The sequence below is a fragment of the Bombus bifarius genome, unplaced genomic scaffold (genome assembly GCF_011952205.1).
Source record: "Bombus bifarius isolate JDL3187 unplaced genomic scaffold, Bbif_JDL3187 scf7180000008243, whole genome shotgun sequence".
Classification (NCBI taxonomy): Eukaryota; Metazoa; Arthropoda; class Insecta; order Hymenoptera; family Apidae; genus Bombus; species Bombus bifarius.
Window position 1 is genome coordinate 618,888 of NW_022884537.1, and position 9,789 is coordinate 628,676.

General features: G+C 39.5%; 1 pseudogene; it reads left to right on the plus strand.

Annotated features, from left to right (window-relative positions):
* The first annotated feature begins 9,706 nt into the window (after positions 1–9,706).
* LOC117211781 lies at positions 9,707–9,789 on the plus strand (annotated as a pseudogene).

The window sequence follows — 9,789 nt, forward strand, 5'->3', positions numbered from 1 at the left end:
AACTGCCCACACACGGGAAAAATACATGACGTAAAATGTCACAACTGAGGTGGAAATCACCCAGCCAGCTACAAAGGCTGCGTAGTCAGAAAACAACTACAAAGCAAACTTTTCCTGCCGATTCGAAACAGGACACACAACAATTTCCACACGCAACAGGACAACACGAAACCTATGCCAACACCAAATACACAGTATGTAATGAACAATAACCACACCAACACCAACACGGTTAGAAACCTAGAAGCTACGCGCAAGTAGTCAATCGGCCGTCACCCCCAGTTAATCAAGAACAGAACAACCACAGCAACGACGCTACAGAAATCAAAGAGCTAATAAAACATTCCATAAAAAAACACCGAAATACTCACAAAAATGATAAGCGACCAAAACAAACTCCTCAGACAGCAAACACAGCAGATAACAGTCATGTTACAATTACTTACTAACATGATGAGCAAAAAATAAAAATAGACACGCTTAAAATAGCAGCCTGGAACTCTAACGGCCTACAACAAAGGGCCCTAGAAACTAAAACATTCCTGTACAGCAATAACATCGACATACTACTCATCTCAGAAACACACCTCACAATAAAAAGCTACATAAAAATACCGCACTACACCATATACGACACCAAGCATCCCTCAGGGAAAGCACACGGAGGGACGGCAGTAATAATAAGAAACGACATTAAACACCATTTACACAGCCAAGTTTGTAAGGAATATATCCAAGCAACCACCGTTACCGTACAGACTAACAGCAACCAACTGCAGTTGTCAGCAGTATACGTACCGCCGCGACACAAAATCACAACGCAAATGTGAGAAGACTACTTCCGACACTTAGATGACAAGTATATTGCAACGGGAGACTATAACTCAAAGCACACACGATGGGGATCAAGAATCACCACACCTCGAGGCAGAACCTTGGAAAAATACATCAGAAATTACAACCTCAATATATTATCCACAGGAAGACCGACATACTGGCCGACAGACCTGAGCAAAATACCTGACCTGCTAGACTTTGCAGTTACAAAGAGACTAAACGCAAATAAACTGAACACAGCACCCAGCCTCGAGCTTACCTCCGACCATACGCCCATAATAATTACATACAGAAACAAACCAATTCTCTACAGTAGCACAGAGACGCTATGCAATAAAACCACCAAATGGCAAATATTCAAAGAAATAATTGAGAGCAAAATCAGCTGCAACATCCCACTGAAAACACCTGAACACATCGACCAAGCAGTAACAACACTCACAGAAACTATCCAAGAAGCAGCAAGGGCAACTACGATACCTGAAACAACCAACAGACAAACAAAAACAGTTCCACTAAACATCCTGGAAAAAATTAGAGAAAAAAGAAAAGCGAAAGCAAAATGGCAAAAACACAGAACAAAAGAAAACAAAAAACACCTAAACAAACTCACGAAAGAAACAAAAAACAAAATAAAAGAGCACAACAACAACGAGTTCACAAAGTTCATCGAGTCACTATCTGCTCACGAGAACTGCAACTGCTCCCTATGGAAAGCCACAAAAAGAATAAAGGAGACAACAAAAATGGTACCAGCAATCAGAAGAGCAGATAACACATGGGCAAGAAGCAACGAAGAGCAAGCTGAAGAATTTTCCAACCACCTATGCAACACATTCACCCCACACAACATCAACAACAGCAACCACAATAGTCATACGGACGAGGACGCGCTAACTACTAGTACACCAACTGACAATCACTACACCATACCCAAAGCAACAGCACAAGAAATCAGAAACATAATTGAGAAAACAAAAAACAATAAAGCACCAGGAATCCACCTAATTAACGGCAAAATCTTGAAAAACCTTCCGCCAAAAGCGATAAGACAAATCACAATAATAGTAAACGCAATACTAAGAATACAATACTTTCCAAAAGCTTGGAAACTGGCACAAATCATAATGATACCCAAACCAGGCAAGGACCCACACGAAACCAAGTCCTACCGACTAATCTCACTACTTCCGGTGTTCTCCAAGATACTAGAGAAAATAATCTACGACCGGATAAAACCAATAATAGAGAAGAACCACTTAATACCGGATCACCAATTCGGATTCAGAAACAAACACTCCACAATAGAACAAACGCACAGACTCGTCAATGAAATCCTACAGGCGCTGGAAACAAAGCAATACTGTACAGCCCTCTTTATGGACATAGAGAAAGCATTTGACAAAATAAACCACGAAAGCCTACTACAATCAATCAGGAAACAGTTCCCGGGGCAGATATACCAACTAATCAAATCATACCTAAGCAGCAGAAGCTTCATAGTAAAAATCAAAAACACACACTCGAAAGCTAAAAAAATCAAGGCAGGAGTTCCGCAAGGAAGCGTCCTAGGACCAATTCTATACACATTGTACACGGCCAACATACCAACAACTAACAACAGCAAAATACTGACATTGGCGGATGACACAGCTGTACTAGTCAGGCACACTAACCCTGCAACATTTACATTACTAAGTTACAGTTACAGCAACAGTTACATTACTACAAGAACATATCACAAAAATAGAAAAGTGGCTTCAAGCAAAACAAATCAAAGCAAACCCCGAAAAATGCAAACATATTACATTCACGCTGCGAAAACAGAAACCACCAAACATTGTACTAAACGGCACACGCATAATACAAACAAGGCAAGTCAAATATCTAGGACTCCACTTAGACTCACGACTCACATGGAAACAGCATATTAAAGCAACAATAGACAAAATACAGATGGCAAGGAGACAAATGTACTGGCTAACAAGTCGAAAATCCAAACTAAGCATAGAGAACAAACTAAAAATATATAAAATGGTCATAAAACCAATCTGGACGTACGGAATAGCACTATGGGGAACAGCAGCAATGAGCCATATAACCAAAATAGAGGCAACGCAATCGAAAATACTCAGAACAATAGTAAACGCGCCATAGTACGTTAGGAACGAGGACACACGGAAAGACCTGGGAATACCAACTGTCAAGGAGGAGATTAACAAAAGTGCAAGAAGGCACGGAGAAAGAATAGCAACGCACCCAAACCGGCTGGCAGCGGAAACGGTCGACACATCAAGCATAAAAAGAAGACTAAAAAGGAAACACCCAACAGAGCTCACAAAGGACATAACCTAACAAACACGATGATGGTACCCCGCTGGGGGTAGCCACCCACATGTTATATTAGCACACCGCTATAATATTTTACCAAATGTCCTACTGGACAAATTGTAAAATTCAAATAAAAAAAAAAAATTTGTCAAATCGAAGTGTTCACACCATCATTCTGCCAGTTCGTCTGTCAAATCGAAATCAAGTTAGTGAAAATTTTATAAGTATTAACTGTTGGTTACCATTTTGTCAATTAAACTGCTCATACCGTCATTTTATAAGTTGTCAAAGTTCGATTAACCGCCAAGATTCATAGATATGAATCCCTGAATATGAATTCATAGATGTGAAGAAACCCATGCTATTGTTACTATCTTCCCACATTTGACTAATTTGTCATATAATTCGTGAATTACTATGTACATTGCCATGCTTCGCATCTTAGATTTGAAAAATAGTGGAAATCTGAAAAAATGATCAATGTACATGTTTCAATCGTACAAATACTATTGAAATCATTCAGGTCTTTTTCTTTTTTTTTCATTATTTAATTTGTACTTTACAATTTGTCCAGTTGGACATTTGGTAAATTTTTCTAACTTTATTACTAGATAATAAAAAGTGGATGGCGGGATACCATATTCTAGTTTGTCTATTTTATTTCTTTAGTGAGGTCAGTGATGTGTTTTCTCTTTAGCTCTTTTTTTATGAGAGTTTTGCTCGCTTTAGCAGCCAGCTCATTTGGATGTGCTGCCGTCCTTTCCTTGTTCTTTTCCGCGTACCTGCCGATTTCTTCTTTGACTGTTGGAACTTTTAAATCTTTGCGTATATCCTCGTTTCTGAATCCATATTTAATTAATTTGTTTTTAGTAAGGGCAGCGGCTCCTGTTCCAAGATTTTCATTTTTAAAACTGTTGGTGTAAACGTGCATGAAATTGCACGTAAAGAGCATTAAACAGATTTTTCCATTCCTAAGCAGACAGTACTTCCTTTTTGTATATTACGAGCGATAAGTCGATAACGGATGCCTTTAGTGCCCAGAGAAGCACTTTGTAAAATTTGTTTTTTTTTTGTATAGCTGATAGATTCTAATTCGTCAAAATACAAAGGTTTGTCAATTAGACTTACACTTCAATTACAGTTTAGTGATTTCATTGCATTAAATAATTATTTTTTTATTTAAAATTATGTTCAACTGCTAGAATTACAATGAAATAATATCTTACAAACATTAGGGTCCTTTTTCTATCGTTGGTAATTTTCATCTTTAACGTTGTTAGAATTTAATCTTGAAATTAAGATTAATAATCTGTGGAAGACACAATGTTTATGTTAAAATAATATTATGTGATATTTATTAAACAAAAAATTACAGAACCAAAAATATAAGTGAGTGTTATGGAATGTTGACAGTTGGCTAGTTATTCTCAGACTGACTGACTTACTGACCCATGGCGCCTGAAAAGATTTTGAACCCCACTCTCTATGCAGTAATGAGTGTGACCTGTGTAAATGCTGTGTGGCGGCACGTGCCACGGAACCTTCCAGCGGCTTCGCGATACAAAGCGCTACGCCGTCAAAGCGCGACACCGACGTGCCCTATGTGCCATCCATATCCTTACGCTTCTTCCCCCGAATTCTCGGAAGAGCATGCACGCACCAGCCGCCGCGGTACATCTCACGAACGCACGCTAGTGGGGATATCGCTGGGCAACGAAGGGAAGAATCCGTTCATCACCTCATCTGTATAAGATTAATATCGTTGTATTGCAACAAACGTATTAAACATTTTCTTCTACACATTTCTTCAAAATTTGAATTACTAAATATGAATTCTGTAAGGTGTGCTGTTGTATTTCAGTTGGTTATTGAATAATACTGGAAGTGAATAAAAAAGATTTAAAAAAAGATTACAAACAAGATTAAATTAAATAAAAAAGATTACAAAAGTACAGAAAATAAAAAAGGCCCAAAGAAATCTACAGCAGAATAACTTAAACTATACTAAATTTACAATTAACTCCAACTTCATGTTTATACAATTCTCCTAACCTTTCTTTTTGGCTGTTGAAACGATTCTATCCATTCAAGATTGTTTTATCCACTTACCAAATTTCTAAAATCGCTGAAACATGTTATTTATGTAAGTAGAGTTCAATTTGATTCTATTGGTAGTGAAGAATTCATTCAGAAAAAATATTTGCAAAAATGCCTTTCATTTACAATTGTCTCCTATCCGTTTATGACTCGGATAACACCTCTGCCTTTCTTGGGAAACTCCGACTTTCCTACCTACCAAGTTGTAAACCTTACGACGTGGCTCATAAACACCCTAAGTGCCCGATGGGTCAGGTTTAAAGTAAATATCTGGTATCAGTCAGCAATACCAGAGAATATGCGCCCATGAGAATAGACAACTACAAGATTTGAAATAATAGGTTTTGGAGTTGGATATTTAATTGATTCACACAGATTCAATTAATATATTCTGTATTCACCGGATACACTCAGATAATTAACACATGGCGGACGCCAAAACAAAAGAGCGTCGTTAGAAGTCGTACCAACTTTGCATGTAGGAACTAGTGATCATACCAACCTAATATTTTCCTTAACAGAGAATCTTACAACAATCTTGATCAGAACGTTATACTCTTCGTGTTACACTAAACCGTATTAAATAAACATAACATTATTCTGTATCATAAAGTGCTAGTGATTCTCTTCGTGTATACCAAAGAGTGAAAGTAAATAACCTAAACATACTCGGCATCTTTAATTTACTTCCACCTTGAGCGTTAATCTCGTTCAAAGTTCGTGATATCAATCGATCAGTTGCAACCTGACTGATCGCCACTTGGTTGAGACTCGAAGATGGCATCACGCTGGGAGTAATCATCCACATGTTATTTAGCAACTAAACTTTTTTTTTTTTTTTTTTTTTTTTTATTTATTTGTTGAAATTACAATCAATTCTCGCGTTGAGAATTTTCAGTAATTTTTCTGGCGTGGCGCAGTGACATGGCTGTTTATTTACAATAAGTTAATACTTATTATAGATAGGTATAATTTATAAGTATTATAAGTAAGTGCAAATGCTTAATTTGGATAATTAAAAGAATCTAACGTTTAGGTCTAGCGGGTAGTGCTTCTTCAGCCTGCGAATCTGGTCCGTCGTATCGAGTAGTCCAGTGATTAGGGGGTTTCGGTGTTTGTTGATTCTTTTGCTATATCTGTCGCTATATTTTGCTATTTCCTCTTTGACGGTGGGTATCTTGAGGTCGCGGTGTATTGTTTCATTGGTTACATACCAAGGTGCGTCAATTAGGGATCTTAGCGTTTTCGATTGAAAGCGTTGGAGTATTTCAATGTTGGAGTTACTTGCTGTTCCCCATAGTTGGATTCCGTAGGTCCAGACAGGTTTTATTACGGTCTTGTAGAGGGTAATTTTATTCTCTATGTTTAGTTTGGAGCGTCGGCCCGTGAGCCAATAGAGTTTTTTTAGTTTGTCCTTTAGTTGCTTCGTTTTATCTGAGATGTGTGTCTTCCACGTTAGTCTCCTGTCCAGGGTCATGCCCAGGTATCGGACTGTGTCCCTGCTAGGAACTGTTGCATCGTTGATGGTGACCTGGGGGCAGGTTTGTTTTCGGAGCGTGAAGGTTACATGTGAGGATTTCTTTTCGTTGACTTTGAAGCCCCATTTGTGAAACCACTTTTCCATGGAGTCGAGACTTCGCTGGAGAGTGGATGAGGCTACTACCGGGTCTGCGTGGGTAGCTAATAGCGCTGTGTCGTCTGCAAATGTCGCTATTGTTATATCGTTTGATATAGGTAGGTCGGCAGTGTAGATGGAGTACAGTAGGGGTCCGAGGACACTACCTTGGGGTATGCCGGCTTCTATTGGGAATGTTGCGGAAGTGGCGTCTAGGCATTTAACCATGAATTGTCTATTGGTTAGGTAAGATTTTAGGATGGAGTAGTAGGGGTGAGGTAGGATCTTTTTAATCTTGTATAGTAGCCCTTCATGCCATACTTTGTCGAATGCCTGTTGGATGTCTAGGAAAACCGCTGAGCAATATTTTTTCTTTTCGAGTGTTTGGCTGATCGTATGAGTTAAGCGGTGGATTTGCTCTACTGTAGAATGATGTTTTCGGAAGCCGAATTGCTGATCTGGGAGTGTTTTCAAGTTCTCTAGGATTGGAAGGAGTCGGTTCGTGAGCATCTTCTCGAATAGTTTGGACAGGGTAGGTAAAAGACTGATTGGGCGATAGGAGCTGGTTTCGTATATCGGTTTACCGGGTTTAGGGATGAGGGTAATCAATGAGATTTTCCAGGCCCTAGGATAGTGTTCAAGGCGAAGGATAGCATTAAAAATCCATGTGATGAGTGCGATCCCTTTTATGGGAAGTTCCTTGATTGCTTTATCGTCTATTAGGTCGTGCCCTGCTGCTTTCTTGGGATTTAGGCGACTGACCCGAACCGGCTGACAGCGGAAACGATCAACACAACCATAAAAAGAAGACTAAAAAGGAAACACCCAGCAGATCTCACAAAGGATATATCTTAACAAACACGAAGACGGTACCCCATTGGGGGTAGCCACCCACATGATAATCAAACAGATAAAAAATTCTACCAAATGTCCAAATTGGTCAAATTGTAAATGTGAAATTTTAAATAAAAATAAAAAAAAATGTATCTTGGAAGAAAAAAAAAAGAAAAAAAAATCTTTGTTGAAGTTATCTGTTCGAGGCACGTATGATAAATGCGTAACAGAAATATATTTGAGTATAAGTGTAACTGTAAGTATACGTATTAATATAAGGGTATACTAATCCAGATCCACACTCTGGCAGCGTTACACTACAACAGAGTTTCGAAGCCATGAGTCTATTTATAGAATTACGAAGACTGGCCCGTCTATATGTCGGATTTTTTCCAAAATCGATCTCGGGCGAGCTTAACATCGAATTCCCATCGCGCCGGAGGACGTACCGAAAACTGCGATTACTACGCCTTTCGGCCTTTTCGAAGCGACTAGTATGATGATTGGGCTCCGAAACGCCGCCCAAACGTGCCAAAGATTCGTGGACGAAATCACGAGAGGCCTCGATTTCGTCTACGCGTATATCGATGATTTTTTAATCGCGTCCGACACCGAGGAACAACACCGCGAACACTTGCGGATTTTGTTCAATCGCCTCGACGAATACGGGATCGTTATAAACCTCGCAAAATGCGAATTCGGCGTGCGCGAAATTCAATTTCTTGGCTATACCGTTACCGCGGAGGGGACAAAACCTCTGGCTGAACGCGTTGACGCGATAATCAAAGCACCACGACCTGGTACTGTTAAGGAACTGCGAAGATACTTCGGTATGATCAACTTTTATCGACGTTTCATACCGGGGGTAGCGCAAATTCTACAACCGCTCAAGGACTTGTTAAAAGGCACAACAAAGTGCAATGCGACTATTGAGTGGTCCGATCAAACTGAAAAGAACTTCCGCGAGTCGAAGCGCGCCTTAGCTAACGCAACAATGTTAGCGCATCCGATTCCAGGCGCGCCCGTTAGCTTCGTAGTCGATGCTTCCGATTGCGCAATAGGAGCGGTACTCCAACAACGCGTCAATGATACTTGGCAGCCTCTGGGTTTCATCACGAAATTCCTATCCCTCGCGCAACGAAAGTACGGGATACATACATATGTATTTTCTTGCTCTTCCAACCCATTGCCGTTGCGGTCATTTGTTGCAAATTCGATCGTTTGCATCTGACCTAAATCTTGAGGTTAAAATTTTCTGTTACAAATTATTAATTAGACCTATTTATAACTTATGCTAATCCCATATGTTATAAAATTTCTGCCAGTGCGGTGGTAAACGCAAGGCTAGGCATCTTGAAAATAAGTGCATTAGAAGAAGCAGCAATTATTTTAGAACGGCCATCTCTTACTACAAGAATTATAATAGCAGCAAAAATATATTATTAAGAGCTTCATAATAGATTTAATAATAATGATTTAATTAAGGGAATTATTTACCTTTACCCTTTGTATTTAGAGAGGGCTATGAAAAATGTACATCTCCTTCAAGAGGCTAATTAGAATACTTCCTATGATGTACATTACCACATTAAGAATCAAATTCTTTCCAATGAGCTAGAAGCTCGGCGGGGCAGCTGGCTATGGTCGTTAAGGTCGAGAATTGAAGGTGACGCGTCGCGAGTTCGAATCCTCGGTATGGGAACATATAAATAAAAAGGGACGGAAAAACCAAAATTTCTCTTAGAATATACAAACAGGCAAGCGGCCAGCCCCTCCCTTGCGTGTGTTCTGCGTGTACTTTCTGGGAGTACTTGGTTTTTAAACGTGCTTGGTGTTAAGCACACAGGGGCCCGACGATAAAAACTCGCACTGGTACACTGTCCCGTTCGTGGAGGTTTTAGCCGGTAAGAATCCGGCACTACCTTCTGCCCGTCCCCACGGGTGGTAAGGTGTCTATGAAGATTTCCTCCACGTAAAAAAAAAAAAATTTTTTTGTAGTATGAAAGGAGAGACGTTTAACATTCCCGTAGACAAGGGGGAACACATATAAATTGTATCAGTGGCGAATAATCTTT